The 16,428-nt window shown below is 36.8% G+C and overlaps 1 protein-coding gene across 6 annotated transcripts in view; it reads right to left on the bottom strand.

The window, feature by feature from the left end:
• The window catches only part of NSD3 (nuclear receptor binding SET domain protein 3), a 104,783-nt gene that overhangs the window by 87,864 nt on the left and 491 nt on the right, over nucleotides 1-16,428 (bottom strand). Inside the window, exon 2 of one of the 6 annotated variants that reach the window (XM_070459887.1) lies at nucleotides 11,502-11,638. The exons of 4 other annotated variants lie outside the window; for them this stretch is intronic. The gene's annotated coding sequence lies outside the window, so the exon portion shown is untranslated. Of the gene's footprint in view, nucleotides 1-4,991; nucleotides 5,046-11,501; nucleotides 11,639-16,428 lie in introns of all 6 variants that reach the window. One more of the 6 variants, XM_070459888.1, reaches the window with a different exon arrangement.

Genomic DNA, 16,428 nt, shown 5'->3' with positions numbered 1-16,428 from the left:
GGGGGGAGGGGACAATCCCAAATCACAGCATTAGTATTTGCCATAGTAGGACTTCAACTTCATAATCTAGAATTATGCAGATAATTCTAATGTGTACCTCATCAATGTGCATGTTATATTAATCTCTAAAATTACCGACATTTCCCAAGAGCCAAATATGAGTTACCAAATCAAATTTGGTCTTTAGCATCTGGACTTGACATAACCCACTGATCAAGAAGGAAGTGATCTGGGACTTCTCTGGTGGCCCAGTGGTTTAAGACTCCACGCTCCCAATGGACGGCGCCCCCAACTCCATCCCTGGTCAAGGAACTAGGTCCTAATGCCACAATTAAAGATTCCATGGGCCACAACTAAGAACTGGTGCAGCCAAGTATTTTAAAAAGTGGTCCAAAATTCAACATATGACTGAGAATCAGACTAAGAAAGCAACACAACTTATCAAGTTCACACTCTGAAGCAAGGGTTTTCAGCGTCGGCACTGCTGACATTTGAGGAAGGCTGTCATGTGTATTCAAGATATTAATCAGCATTCTGGCCTCTACCCACTAGATGCCTGTAGTCCACCTGCCAGTAATAAGTAAAAAAAAAAAAAAAAGTCTCTAAACACTACCAAATGTCCTTTGGAGGGCAAAATCACCCTTGGGTTGAGAACCACTGCCCTAAAAGGATGTTCACCAAAATGTAAATGCTTACTGGAGGCTATTCTCTTTTGTTTTGTCGTTTGCTTCTCTGTTGAGTCTACAAAGAACAAATAAAGGGCTTCCCTGGTGGTCCAGTGGTTAAGAGTCTGCCGTGCAACGCAGGGGACGCCTGTTCAATCCCTGGTCTGGGAAGATCTCACATGCTGAGGAGCAACTGAGCCCACACACCACAACTACTGAAGCCATGTGCCTAGAGCCCATGCTCAGCAACAAGAGAACCCACCGCAACGAGAAGTCCGCCCACCAGAAGGAAGAGCAGCCCCCACTAGATGCAACTAAAGAAAGCCCGCATGTAGCAATGATGACCCGCCACATACAAACGATAAAAGATTTAAAAATCTTAAAAAAAAAAAAGAGCATGTCTCTTTAGGAAATACAATTCATTAATTAATCAAGAAAATGCTCTTATTTCTTCAGCCCGTATCCTAGTGTTCAATGACTAACACACAGATGTTTTCCTGAATGTGGCATATTTATGAATATTCAAAAGGTTAAACAAAGAAACCTGCAACAACTCAGAATAGACCCAGATTTTAATCTGTAATATATTAAGAATCTCTCTGAAACGTCAACAAAAATACTTTAAAATGCTTCAAGTAAAATAATTTATTGAGCACTTACACTGTGATGTCCCAAGTGTTTTACAAGTATTTTCATTTAATCTTTAGAAAACTCCTGCAAAGTTTTTTGAGGTATCTCCATTTTATAGATGAGGAAACTGAAGGACGAACAGGCTAGGTGGCCTGCCCAAGGTCACACATGAAGTAAGGGCAGAGCCAGGAGTCAAAGCAGATAGTCTTGCCTCAGGACCTGCACCCTTTACCACATGCTATACTGTCACTAACCATGGAACCACTTTTCTGTCACCTCTGTGACAGATGTGATTCAGAAAGACAACCATTACTGCTTCAGGAAACATCCCTACAATTAACAAAGGCCGCATCTTCAACTTGCATAGAAGCTGTGATGGAGAAAATAAGGACTCCCCAACCAAACACTCACATCCTAAATGCCAGCACCTGCGAACATGCTACCTGACATGGCAAAAGGGATTCTGCAGTTGTGATGAAGTCAAGGATTAAACAATGGAGAGATTATCCTGGACTATTCACATGGGCCCAGGGTAGTGCCTAGGATCCTTACAAGTGAAAAGTGGATGGAGAAGAGCCAGAGAGATGTTTGAAGATGCTCTGCTCTGGCATGGAAAATAAGAGGAAGGGGACCGTCGGCCAGGGAAATCAGGCGCCTCTAGAAGGTGGAAAAGGCAGGGACAGAGTCTCCTCAAGAGCCTCCGGGAGGAACGCAGTCCTGCTCATACCTTGATCTTAGCCCCATGAGACCCACGGAGGCCTTCCAACACCCAAAACGGTAAGACAATAAATGTATATTGCTTTAAATTTTGTTGTGTTTAAGCCGCTAAGTGTGACATTTGTCAGTGAGTCAAGAGGAAACTAATGCAGTGTCTTCTCTGACAGCATTTCTAAACACTCCCTTTGTCTTTATTAGTTCTACTACAAAATATACAGAAAAACATCTATTTCTGCTTTATTGACTACGCAAAAGCCTTCGACTGTGTGGATCACAATAAACTGTGGAAAATTCTGAAAGAGATGGGAATACCAGACCACCTGACCTGCCTCTTGAGAAACCTGTATGCAGATCAGGAAGCAACAGTTAGAACTGGACATGGAACAACAGACTGGTTCCAAATAGGAAAAGGAGTACGTCAAAGCTGTATATTGTCACCCTGCTTATTTAACTTATATGCAGAGTACATCATGAGAAACGCTGGGCTGGAAGAAGCACTAGCTGGAATGAAGATTGCCAGGAGAAATATCAATAACCTCAAATATGTAGATGACACCACCCTTATGGCAGAAAGTGAAGAGGAACTAAAAAGCCTCTTGATGAAAGTGAAAGAAGAGAGTGAAAAAGTTGGCCTAAAGCCTAACATTCAGAAAACTAAGATCATGGCATCTGGTCCCATCACTTCATGGGAAATAGATGGGGAGACAGTGGAAACAGTGTCAGACATTTTTTTGGGCTCCAAAATCACTGCAGATGGTGAATGCAGCCATGAAATTAAAAGACGCTTACTCCTTGGAAGGAAAGTTATGACCAACCTGGATAGCATATTAAAAAGCAGAGACATTACTTAGCCAACAAATGTCCGTCTGTCTGGTCAAGGCTATGGTTTTTCCAGTGGTCATGTATGGATGTAAGAGTTGGGCTGTGAAGAAAGCTGAGTGCCGAAAAATTCATGCTTTTGAACTATGGTGTTGGAGAAGACTCTTGAGAGTCCCTTGGACTGCAAGGAGATCCAACCAGCCCATCCTAAAGGAGATCAGTCCTGGGTGTTCACTGAAAGGACTGATGCTGAAGCTGAAACTCCAGTACTCTGGCCACCTCATGCGAAGAGTTGACTCATTGGAAAAGACCCTGATGCTGGGAGGGATTGGGGGCAGGAGGAGAAGGGGACAACAGAGGATGAGATGGCTGGATGGCATCACCAACTCGACAGGCATGTGTTTGAGTAAACTCCGGGAGCTGGTGATGGACAGGGAGGCCTGGCGTGCTGCGATTCATGGGGTCACAAAGAGTCAGACATGACTGAGCGACTGAACTGGACTGAACTGAACTGAACTACAAAATATGCGGGGAGGAGCAAAATTCCCATAGATTCCTTAACCTAAGATTTGGGGAACACGAAACAGAAATGTCACTGGCAAAGGTTTTAGCCCACCACAACATGAACAGTCCTATCTATGGATACAAAGATGGTAATGGGACCTACAACCTGCCCCTAGACAGCTAGGAGAAGCCATTAGATTTTAATTGCTAAGAAGGTGTTGCTGCCACCTTTCACAATGCAGAAGGGAAGGAAAGGATGTCTTCCCATTTTGTTGCCACAATCACTGCTGTTGTCTATGCTCTGGATTTCACTTTCGTGCTGGTCAGAGACGTGACACAAACAACAAAAAGGCAGTAAAGCTATCATCATGCATAACATGATAATGCTATGGATCCTTTCAGTACTAAAATACAGTATCTTTCAATTTCAGACAACCAAAATCTCTGGGCCACACTGGAATTTGTGGTTGATTTTCACAAGATTATGTGATGGGTATGGAGAAAACTTGCAGTAGTAAAGACAGCACTACGGTAAGAGCCATTTTTTAAATGTCTGTTCAACATATAATAGCCACAGTTAATAAAGAAAAGCCCCCTCGAAGCCATCCAAAAGAACTCTACCAGGCCAACATTTTGTCTAATGAACAACCTCTCACTGGAAGTTTATTTGGTAAAGGTGAATAATGTATATGTTGCCTAAATAAAAAGACTTTCATTCACATTTCAAAACATTAACTATTTAAACCTATGTAAGGAACAGATTAGTAAAAAGAGCATCCTTTTCACACTTACCATGCTGGCATTTAAAGATCAGAACTTAAATCACCCAATTTACTGGAAGAGACATTTGATCTCTGACTACCCACAGATAACTCAAACCACTATCAAACAGTGCTTTTATCAGGTAAAGTACCCATGTCTGCTGCACAGTGATGTCCATTCAAAGATGATAAGTCAAAACACCACACTGGAAAACCAGAGTTTGGCAGCTCTCTCTGTTTCGACCAACGGCAAACAAGTAAGTGACTTCGAGTAAATCCCTTAATCTCTAAGAGGTTAGGAAATAAGGCTGAATACTCAAAAACCGACCATGGAAATATTTTCTCACTTGTTTTTCCATTTTGTCAACTGTATGATGTTTTGTGTGCAGACGATTTATTCAGTACATATGTGTATGCCTGGACAAAAGTTTGTTTTTAAAATAAGAGTTCCCAGAGAAATGCTTCTATACAAAATCATTCTAAATGAATCCCATAAATTGCTCACGCCAACACCACCAACAGAATCAAAAGCTGAGCCTCACCCTGCCTATTCCCAGACTCTAAGTGGCTGCTTCTTCCAGATATATTAATATATCTAATTCCGCACAAAGTCTTTTTCTCCTTTTGTTTGTGACATGGTTCATTACTGAACATCAACTATGTACCAGGCCCTGTTCCAGGTCCTGGGAAATCAAAGAAAATATGATCCTGGCCTCATAGAGCTTAAAGCAGCATGAAAATGTCAGATGATGATAGGCTATCAATACTATAAAACAGGATACAGGGACTGCAGGATACAGTAACTCCTGGATTGTTATCAAAAGGATTAGTAGAATCCAAACCAGTAATTAGTCATATAGAAAGACTGGAGGAAGACATGTGAAGAAGTGATTACCAGCCATATCTTTTATTTTCTTTCAAGTTCTCTTTGTCTCAAAGGCTTCCGAGGCTACAATAAAAAGATTTAAATAACAGTTTATAGTCAGTTATTCCACGTAATATGAGAAGTTTACGATTTCAATATTATTTAACCATAATGACACCAAAAAATTACTGAAACAAAACCATATTGTTGATCAGTTGTACACAGTCTGTTTATAACTGCAACAATCAAAAGTTTTCTAAAAGACTTTTATATTTTAAATTGTTTTACTTAAAATTTTTAAATATTTAAAATTTGTATGGTTTAAAATAATAAACAAATAACTAAGCCGTTTTCTGTGAATGGATTTATTTACTATCTAAAATAATGAGCATTTGAAAAAATGAGATTTTAAAATCCCAACCCCACAAAAACACAATATACCATAACCACAAGGGCAAAAAATGTGAAAATGTCCACTTCTACTTAATTCCTTTCCTTCAAGAATATCTAAATCTGTGCTATTCATGTGTGATTAATTTTAAACAAGGTAGAGTTAAATAAAATTTAAAATTTAGTTCTCAAGTACACTAGCCACATTTCAAGTGCTCAAAATCCACAGTGGTGAGTGGCTACTATACTGGACAGCCAGAGACAGTGTATTTCCATCTCTGCAGAAAATTCTATTGGTCAGTGCGGATGTAAATCATTTCTCAAATTTGACCCAAACACAAACATCCTAAAAAAAGCTTATTAAAAATAAGGATGATAATACATTTTTTTCAAGAAATTGGTGAACAATACTGCAAAGCTAGACAGAAATCACATACAAGAAAATTGAGCAGTCAGACCTGCATGCCAGAATAAGGTAAGATAAATCAGGGACAGGGAAAATGTGCTCTGACTTTGGCCTTGAAGTCGTGAGCCTTCAGTTTTCGTTGTGATTCTACCTCTCTGGCTTGGCTTCATGAATTCTGAAGACATACAACATATTAGGACTTCTGTTTACAGCCCATAGTAAAGGTTAAATGAGGTGATCCAGACCACCCGAAATGACCCCAAACAAGGGGAAAACAAACTATGATTCCTCCCAGTCACCAACACATAAATGTATGGTTTGGATATGCATGCTGACAAGAACATATATGATTTTAAAAATTAACTTTATTGTCTTACCTACCCTATTGACATTATTTAAAGGCGTTAATTATTTGTAATAACTAACTATTAAATTGAATTCACAATCAATACCTATTTACAAAATTAAGATTTTAAGGGTAAAGCATGATCACCATATTTCTTTCTACAAAATTCAAAGTGTGTTACAGAAGTGGCACTTTTGATCAATTTTAATTTTTCTGAGTGTATACCACTAGTAATAGAGCAACACTGTTTTTTTTTTTTAAACTTTCGATTTTGTAGTAGGGTTAGCAGATTAACAAACAATGCTGTGACAGCTTCAGGTGAAGTGTGAAAGGACTCAGCCATACACATACATATATCCACTCTCTCCCAAGCTCCTGTTCCACCCAAGCTGCTACAGAACACTGGGCAGAGTCCCATGCAGCAACACTATTTTTAAAACATTATTGTTATAAACATAACTACTCTGTAATCTGTTTAACTTGTGTCATCATCTCAAATATATTCTAGAATTTTTACTTAATAATTTTCCACTAAAAATATGTTAAGAGAAGATGATGGTCAAGGACATTAAAATATCCTGCATAAGGGAGTGACCTATGTGAAATTAAACACAATTAGTGAACGAAATACAAAAACAAACAAACCCCCAAAACCCCACTCTATAATTTCATTTAACCGGGAGCCCTGTCACTAAATACAGTCATACAATTTTCACTTGACTATTAAGTTACCATTCCATTAAGTTACACAACATTTTAGGTTGCTTTGTAGTTCTTATTTTTTCCTGACTAAACCACATTACTACTGAACTTCCTTGCACCAATACAAAACACCCAATTTCCCTTATCTATTTGGTTTAACCTCGCCATCCTCCCTTTGTTCTTGACCACATTGGGCAACAACAGATATGGCAACCACTGAAAGAAAATTCACATTAAATTGTTTTCCAATCCCTTACGTCAAGGAGACTAGCTCACAGTGAAAATTATGACAAACTATGTGACTTACATCCGTCATCTTGTTCCACCTACTATGAAGTCTAGTAAACTAACAAGTTCATCCACATAGTTTCCTTCCTCTTTCCCTGGCAAAATTTTTAATTATAGTAAATTGGTTTGAGATTGTTCAAATTTTACTTTCTTTTACCATAGCAAGGCAATGTATCACAGAAATGATATGTAGTTTTTAAAGTACTAAGCAATTTATCATAACATCTAAAATGATAATGTACTAAGTTTATCTTTCCTATAAAGACCAGTGTTTTTTTCATTTGGTTCAGTTGCATTCAACATTTCACCTTTAAAACAAAAATGAAGAAAACATAAGGGACTTTATACCATATATTCAAATTTTACATTGTCACTTATTTACTTCATCAGAACATGAAGCGTTGGTGAAGCTATAGCCATCAAGCTACAACAGTGGAAGTAAATTTTGACTGGAAAGTTAACTTCATGTTTAGACTTGCACCAGCATGAATTCTCTTTACCAACTGAGAAACAACCATATAACCCATGCAAAGATCGGCTCAAGCACTAATTACCATTCAACCTTCAACATCTATGGAAGTGCATTTAGGCCAACTAAGTTCACATCTTCATCCATGAAACATCTGACTAAAGACTAGTTCATTTTGCATGTTATTTTTCTTATATTAAAAAAACCATTTATTATCAGCTACGTGCCGGGTCTAGTTCTAGGTACGCTCTAGCACTTCTAGTTTGGATCCCTATAATTTCAACAAGTGGTTATTTTTTCCTCCCCACTTTAGAGGTAAGGAAACACTCAGCCCCAGTGGTAGAGGCACGGTGGGGAGAAGAACTGAGCTCTCCTCGACTCTGGCCCCATACTCCACTGCCCACTAAGTTTAAAAAAAAAAAAAAAAGGATGTTTTGTTAAATGGTTCAAAGCAAACAGAACAACTTTCAGGGTGAAGGTCAGTCAGAGCAAAGCAAGTCTCTCAATAAAATCAAAGCCATACTTTTTATATGATGATAAGTTTGCCTCAGTTGATTATATAGGTATAGCATACTTTCCATACACAGTTTCTAAAAAAGGTTGTTCTAAATAATGAAAAGAAAGGTATTTTTAAACCATATACAACATTGTCTCATTAAAGGCATCTTGACTGAACAGAAAGATGATTTTATAACTTAAAAAATCTACCACATACTTTATGTCATGTTCTCTTAACATAGGAAATATGAGCATCTTGGTTTCATAGGTGAGTTTTAACTCACTCCATACACAGATAAAAAGTATGCATCAGTTATATTTTAATAAAGCTGGAAATAAAAATTTTCAAAAATAAATTCTAGGAATTATAAAGGAAAAAACTACCATACAAGCTGTTGTGTCCTTGTATACTTATACTATGCTTTTAAAAACCACAAATAAATGCAATTTTAAAAAAACAAAGCCTGTATGATATTGCTGGGAGTTTAAATTTGTTCAAACCTTGCTGGAAATGTTCTAAAATCGACTGTGGTGACAGCTGAACAATTCTGTGAATATACTAAAAACCATTACACTGTACATTTTAAATGGCTGAATTGTATAGTATGTGAATTATTTTTCAACAAAAAATGTTATTTAAAAAAACTTTAATTCTACATTTATTGTAATGAAATCATCACAGTGATATAATTTTTAAATACGTAAGAATGTCCATCAAATTACAATATCTAAAAACTGCAAACTGCCTAAAATACCATCAATAGAATAATGATAAACAGATATGCCACACACATACAATGAAATTACATATCAAATTAAAAAAATCACATTCTCAAGAAAATTTATTTCACAATAAAGCAGCTTATAAAATAATATTTTGCACTGTTACAATTTGTTAAAAAAATATATGCATAGGAAAGACACTGAAAGGATACAGAACAAAATGTTAACTACAGCTATTTCCAGTTGGTAAGATTTCAGGGGATTATAATTTTCTTTATATCTTACTGCAGTTTTCAATTTCTCTATAATAAACAAGACTTAACATAATTTAAACATAATAAATGTTTTTAAACTAGCAGCCACTTTGGAAAGGACAATTTTCCATTAAAAATTAAAAACTATTAGGGCTATCAGCATTTCTTTGGGATGCTACCTGTTTAGACCTATAGGCATAAAGGTCTAATTAATTAATGCCTTAACCTCAATACCCTAATTCCATCACACAATAAATTATAATGATCAAGGCTTACATGTACAGGTGATAACATAGAAAACATGAGATGACCAAAAGCATATTAACCCTACTTAAAACACAAAGCCAAATTACCTAATTTAAGTTTAAAAACTATCATGTCAAATTATGTTTGTTTCCATATCTAGGAAAACTCAACATATATGCTCATTTCAAGATTTAAAATAAACTTTTCTCATTCTTGTAGGAAGAAAAATTAGCTAGGCATGTATTTAACGTTCACCCAACATAAAAAAGAACAACATTCTATTGGAATTCTAGTTAAAGCATAACAAAAAGCTTCTTACCACTATCAAACATGAAATACCATATTCTGATGTATTTGGATCCTGAAGAGATCATGAGAAACACAGAGGGCCTAAAGTAACAAAATTACAAAAGCCAGAAAAAGGCTTTAATTTATGTATGCAGATGTCTCTTGTGATTTATAAAAATGACCTTCACAAAGTCCACGTTGGAGAATTTTACTCAAACAGACTGTGTTCATCAGGTAGTCAGAGAGGAAAAAAATTCAACTTTTTTCTGCTACCAAAATCCTTCAGAGACGTCCCGGTCCAGTGGATAAGACTCTGCACTCCCAATGCAGGAGGCCAGGTTCGATCCCTGGTCAGGGAACTAGATCCTACATGATGCAACTAAGACCTGGTGCAGCCAAATAAGTAAATACCTTAAAAAAAAAAAAAAAATCCCCAAAGCCAACATTAACCTTTTCATATCTATAAGAAAAATGGTCTAGAAATCGAGGGGAGCATATTAAAATAGGTTTCTCCAGTTAAGAAAGAAATTTGACTTTTAGACTCTGTGGGAGGAGGCGAGGGTGGGATGTTTCAAGAGAACAGCATTGAAACATGTATATTATCTAGGGTGAAACAGATCACCAGCCCAGGTTGGGTGCAGGAGACAAGTGCTTGGGCCTGGTGCACTGGGAAGACCCAGAGGGATCGGGTGGAGAGGGAGGTGGGAGGGGGGACCGGGATGGGGAACACATGTAACTCCATGGCTAATTCATTTCAATGTATGACAAAAACTACTGCAATGATGTAAAGTAATTAGCCTCAAAAAAATAAAAAAAAAAAAAAGAAGAAGAAAGAAATTTGGTTCACCTAGCCAAGATGCAGTGAGGGTAAAACTCAAGATGCACCACGGATGAAGAGTCAACACAGACTGCCACTGCTGATTGCCTCTCAGGTTAATACTCATCCTCATGGTTACATTAATGTGAAAGCAAGAGAGTCAAACTAGTTTTTGTAAATAAGATACATAAGTTACGAGATTATTGATATAGGCAAATCTGACATTTTCAAAGCAAAAGCCATTGTTTTAGTGTTTGCACATAAATCTAAAACCAGTAGTCACTGAATCTGACCAAAAAGTGTAACGGAGACGAACTCTGAAGAAACAACTTTGTGTAACACAGCATGATTGTTGTAGGATTCAGAATTATTTTTTTCCACATTCATTAGTAAAGCACCAAGATTTCAAATCACTAAATGACTACACCAAATGTTAGGAAACTTTTTTTTTTAATTGTCTAGGTAACACTTTTGATAACAACAAAAACTGGTGATTCAGTTTTTACTGAGTGTTGACCCCTCTGCTCTTGGTTATTCATTTTTCCGCTTAGTTTTCAGCACATCATTATCCCTCAAGACCAACTACCACTACAGCAATATCTATCACTTAAACCGATGGCGCTGTCTTTGCAGCTTTTCTTAAAGGACTTATTACCTGGGAGATGACTCCATGATGTCCACTTTCTAATTACCTGTTTATACTGTACATTTAGGTTTTATGCTTTTGATATATATATGTCACATTTTACAACTTAAAAAGTCTTTAAAAAGGGCTTTTAAGGTTTTGTTTGTTTTTTATGTATAGCTTTCTTATGACTCCACAGTAACACAAGACTCACCAGACACAATACCATCTTGCCTAAGGCCAAAATGCCAGTAGGCAAGCCTGCACATGAGACTTCCTAATCTTCATTATCGCAAATAAATTTGATAAACTAAATTTTGTTTCACCCACAAAATCTGAGGAAGCCACATATTTTTTTAATTTAAAATATCTACTTATTTAAATTGAGTTAAATAATCCTTGGGCTTTCCAACTTCACACACACACCGTTACTGTGCTGGAATTCTATCAAACAGGCTTCCCTAGTGGCTCAGAGGTAAAGAATCCACCTGCAATGCAGTAGACTGTGGAGATGCGGGTTTGATCCTTGGGTCAAGAAGATCTCCTGGATGAGGAAATGGCAACCCACTCCAGTATTCTTGCCTGGAGAATCCCTTGGGCAGAGAAGTCTGGCAGGCTACAGTCGCTGGGGTCAAAAAAGAGTGGGACACAACTGAGTGACTAAACAACAACAATTCTATCAAATATCTCAGAAGGTGTCATGTAAAAGCAAAGGATCATTAGACCGTAATATTCATACTAATACATCGTTAAAATGGAAACTATATGAAAGTAAATTTTTTTTTCATTTTCCTACTCACTTTCCTTTCAATATAATTCTAAACCTAGATGAAAAAGGGAACCTAGTAGAAAGAGCTCTCATTGTAGATCACTCAGTGATAACACAGATTCACATCTATTGATAAAATTTAAAAATAAGCCAAGAACCATTTATCAAAGAGCTTTTCAAATTCAAAATCTGTCAACAGGCAGATATGCCTTAGAAGTACACACATCCATTTAGTAAAAATTGAACATTCTCTAAATCACAAAATTTTAAATATGCCTTTTCCCTTATTGTCATGTTACCCTGTATGAGCACAATATAACACAAAAGTGTTTAAAAATACTTATTAAGTCCTTACTAAGGTCAACAATAAAAACAAAACAAAAACCCTCTGCATCTTTTAAATAGTGTTAGGTAGTCATAGTATAATCAATTGCTTAAATATATGTGTATTTTATTTATTAAAAGATTAGCCTGCACAAGTAAAACTCACCATTCATTTAAAAACTCAAATGCTGGATATGTTGTTTATTAACAAATGAATAAATGCTTCTTTCAACATATAATAGACTTTTTTTTTTAAAGTAAAACTAAAAACAGCATTGCATCAAACACAGATTTTATGGATAGACATCAAATTCTAAACCTTTCTAAAGCTCTAATGATTTCAATTTTTTAAGTGTTTAAAACAGATTTTTTTGTTCTAAAAGAACTCAGTGAATAAGTATCCATGGTTATGAATTTTCTTCTTATAGTAAAAAACAATTTAAAATAATCAATGGTGCCTATGATTTTTTTTTAAAAAAACTTGTCTTCAATTAGGTGCTTTTAGCTCATTTAACAAACTTACTACTGTCTCAGTCTTCTTTCCAAATTCTTTCCCAGGACCAAGCTGGACCTCTTTTTTTAAATGTCATTGATAATTTAATTAAAACAGGAAAAATTCTGCCAAAACCACTTGATTACTCAAAACACAAAATTCAAGATACCTGGGCAAGACTCACTTATGCATGTAAAAATATTTTGTGTATATGTTATCTGTACGGCACGGTGAACAAAGTACGGAAAAAAGGAAGAGCCTTGACCTCACTGCAAGTTAAGCCCCTTGCGCTCACTATACTAACCACGCCTAACCTTGGGTATTCCCCCTCACCTTGAACTTAGACAGAAAGCACAAGTACATTCACAATGAAGTAACGTGATGTGGTATAAAGTAGCAGTCCCCAACCTTTCTGGCACCAGGGACCAGTTTCGTGAAAGATAATTTTTTCTAGAGACCAGGGTGGAGGGGATGGTTTCAGGATGATTCAAGAGCATTACATTTATTGCGCACTTTATTTCTATTATTACTACTTCAGTTCCACTTCAGTCATCAGGAATTAGATCTCCGAGATTGGGGACCCCTGGGATAAAGAGTCAGGTAACAGGTTTGTTACCAAAGCCTTGGACTTAACTTTTTGGTCTCAGTGATTTCTCTTGTAAAATAAAGCAGTTGGACTATATCTCTTCTATATAAAGAGGCTGTCAGGGACTTAATTCAGGATCTGCTATACTACTTGTAACAGCAAAAACCTGTTAACAACTTAACGTTCCATTCCAAACAATGGAATACTATATGACCCTTTAGAAAAATAAAAAGAAAGCTGTAGGTCCATGTGTGCTGGTTTACAAGGATGTCCCAGGTAGACTATTAAAACAAAAAAAGCAAAATTCAAACAGTGTGATCCAATTTTATGTATTTTAAGACAAATGTATATACATATGTACAGGAATTTTCTAGGAGGACACCCAAGAAACCTCAAAATGGCTATTGTGGAGAATGGAGTGCTAACTTTAAAAAAGTCTCTTAGTCTTTTTTAATATTTGAAAAAATTTAAATACTTAACATGTATTATTTTTATGAATTTTCTAAAGAGTAAAAGTAAAGGTCTTCTGATTCGGGTTTTATAATTAGAAAAGAACCTAGGTTCATATACCGGCTTTGTTCTTTACTATCTGTGTGTTATTAGTTATTTAGCTCAATTTCTCCACCTGTAAAAAAGGAGTTAATAGTACTAACCCTACACAACTGTTGGAAGTATAAAAGGAAATCATCCACAAAAGTCACTCTGCCTAGCACATGTTTACAGGACAACAACTATCAGCAGCTATTACTAGTGTTACTATTATGAACTCCAGAAACTGAATACCCAGTTTCTGGATACTTAGAATCAGACAATTGACTGAGGACTTTGACAAGTCATTCAAGCATGACCAACCTCAAGGCAACCAATTTCCTTTACCCAAAACTCATTCAATCTGATCAATCTAAGAAATGACATATCTAATAACTTAAAGTTAAAAAAAAAAAAAGCTATCACAGGCGGCAAGTGAGCTAATGATGGACATGGTAATGAGAGCAAAGTCTGGATTTTAATTAAGAATCATCTATCCAGAGTAGCCTTCCTCATTATATGGCTCCCTGGCCAAGGAAGCAGAATCCTCAGGGCAGCTGGGCAGGGCACCTTTCTCTTTACAAAATTCTGAATCTTTACAAAAGGCTGAATTTATAGGAGTATTTTTCCTTAAGTAATGCAAGCTTCCAAGAATCTTTTCTTATTTTAATATACAACAATCTCTCATTTTCCTAAAAATGTATGGCACTGTTAGTTCATTTACAAATTAACTAAAAATAACATGTCAATCAAGCGGGAGATATAAAAATGAAACCACCATATAAAGAAATTCCCCCAAAAAAGCATATTGAATGGTTTTTTTGAAAGTAGCTTTTCCTCATAAGATTCTTTAAAAATTCAGGCTGAATATTATCAAATCAAAAACACTCCAAGCTGTAAATCTAACCCCTATTCTGAAAGTGCTCTCCCAGAGTAACACTCTAATAATATTATATTTAATTTTTCCAAAAGAACAAGAATATATCTTAAAATTCTATTTAACAACTTGAAAGGATAATGCACTAAGATTAAGTCAAAATGTACAACAACTGGTTTGAGTCCATCATATTAAAATTTTAACAGGCCTTATTCGGTATTAGAGAACAATTTCAATATCAATATGATGGATTAAAGTTTGGATTCACCCAATTACAATAATACAGCAAAAACAAAAGGTCACTGACACATTTAATCCTTTTCAGTATGAGAATAAAACAGGCTCCACTTAGTTTATCTAAATTTGTTAGTATTTAAACCTTTAAAATAGTAACTATTTTCAAATCACACAAGTAGATACATTTGAATACATTAGAGAGTTACTGTTGCTTTCCTGGAGAGTGTGATCTGAAGGTTCCACCAAAAAAACCTGGCACCTGAATGATGCTCTGAGATCTGCATGCCTACTTCACAGATCACTGCACTGTGCTGAACTGACATTTGGAGATTGTATTGAGCAACTGTATGAAAGCAAAGGGAAGGGATGGAGGAGGGTTTATTTTAAAACAGAAAACATTTAACACACCCATCCTCTATAAGCAAGAGCTATCAGAAAAACCACTTAAAAATACACACATTTCTAATTTTCCAAGACTCAAACTATGGAAAGTAGATACTCTACCACGGGAGACCTTCCAATCCACTCTTCCCCCCACACAGTGCTTTGCCAAGAGCACAAGACCAAGTAAAACAACCCAGGCAATTTCCTTGTTTACTCAAAGAATTGCAAAAAACACGTTGACTGCCTCGGAAGCTTCAGAAACAAATGCATTTGCAATATTTAAAAGACTTTGCATGATCATGCTTGAAATAGAGAGACTAGTTATGATTCCTTCACCCAGTATTAAATACTTCTAACTTTATTAAAAGGGTTAAATTTTACACTGCAGCTCATTAGCATGCCGTGTTCGCAACCAGAAGGAAGAGGGAAAAGAGAGGTGGGAGAAAGCAGCGAAACACACAAGACGGAAAACATTACTACCTCCTTTGGTGGTTATGAATAATTTTATATGACCCCAAGATGCATGGGAAGAGTTCATGAATAGAAAGAAGGGGGGTTAAAAATCTGAACTGGCCCCTTCCAGATTCCTACTGATGTCGGAGACAAGAAGGAATTTATTTACACTGCAGTGCCTGGCAGCAAACATGGCTGCCCCTGCCCCCTTTAAATCTGAATAGTCTTCACTCCCTCACCAAAACCATCAAATTATGGCCATGGCTCTCCCTGTCTTGCTACCATTACAGGAACACACCTCCTCCTCCCTCAAAGCAGTAAAACCCACACCTCTCCATTTCACAACACCATAACCACTAGCTTCTCCATTCTCGAGCCTTGAAAGAAAACGCACAGAATAACAAATACAGGAACAAAAGGCTTTCCCTTCCTAGCACTCCAGCAAACCCCCTGCCCCTGCTTTTCCTTCCACTCTGACGCTTGGTCCGTAGTTCTCACCCCTTGTCAACATTCACTTCATTTCCTTCCCGAGCCCAATCCTGGATCTCCTGGTTTCCTGAGTCTATTTCCTATCTTCCAATTGCATCCTGTCTCAATCACTTCTTATCCCTTTTTCCTAATCCACCTTTTCCTCCACTTCCATTCCCTCAGAGCTCCCTTGGGGCCTTGTCTCTCCATCACATTCCTTCTCCTTCCCCCAGACTCTCCTCTAGTTCACACACTCCACCCCCAAACCTGCCTATTTCACAGTCCGCCCAGGTCTC

This window comes from Odocoileus virginianus, chromosome 32 (assembly GCF_023699985.2).
Source record: "Odocoileus virginianus isolate 20LAN1187 ecotype Illinois chromosome 32, Ovbor_1.2, whole genome shotgun sequence".
Classification (NCBI taxonomy): Eukaryota; Metazoa; Chordata; class Mammalia; order Artiodactyla; family Cervidae; genus Odocoileus; species Odocoileus virginianus.
Note: the sequence above shows the minus strand (reverse complement) of the source record. Positions and strands in the feature narration are given on the sequence as shown.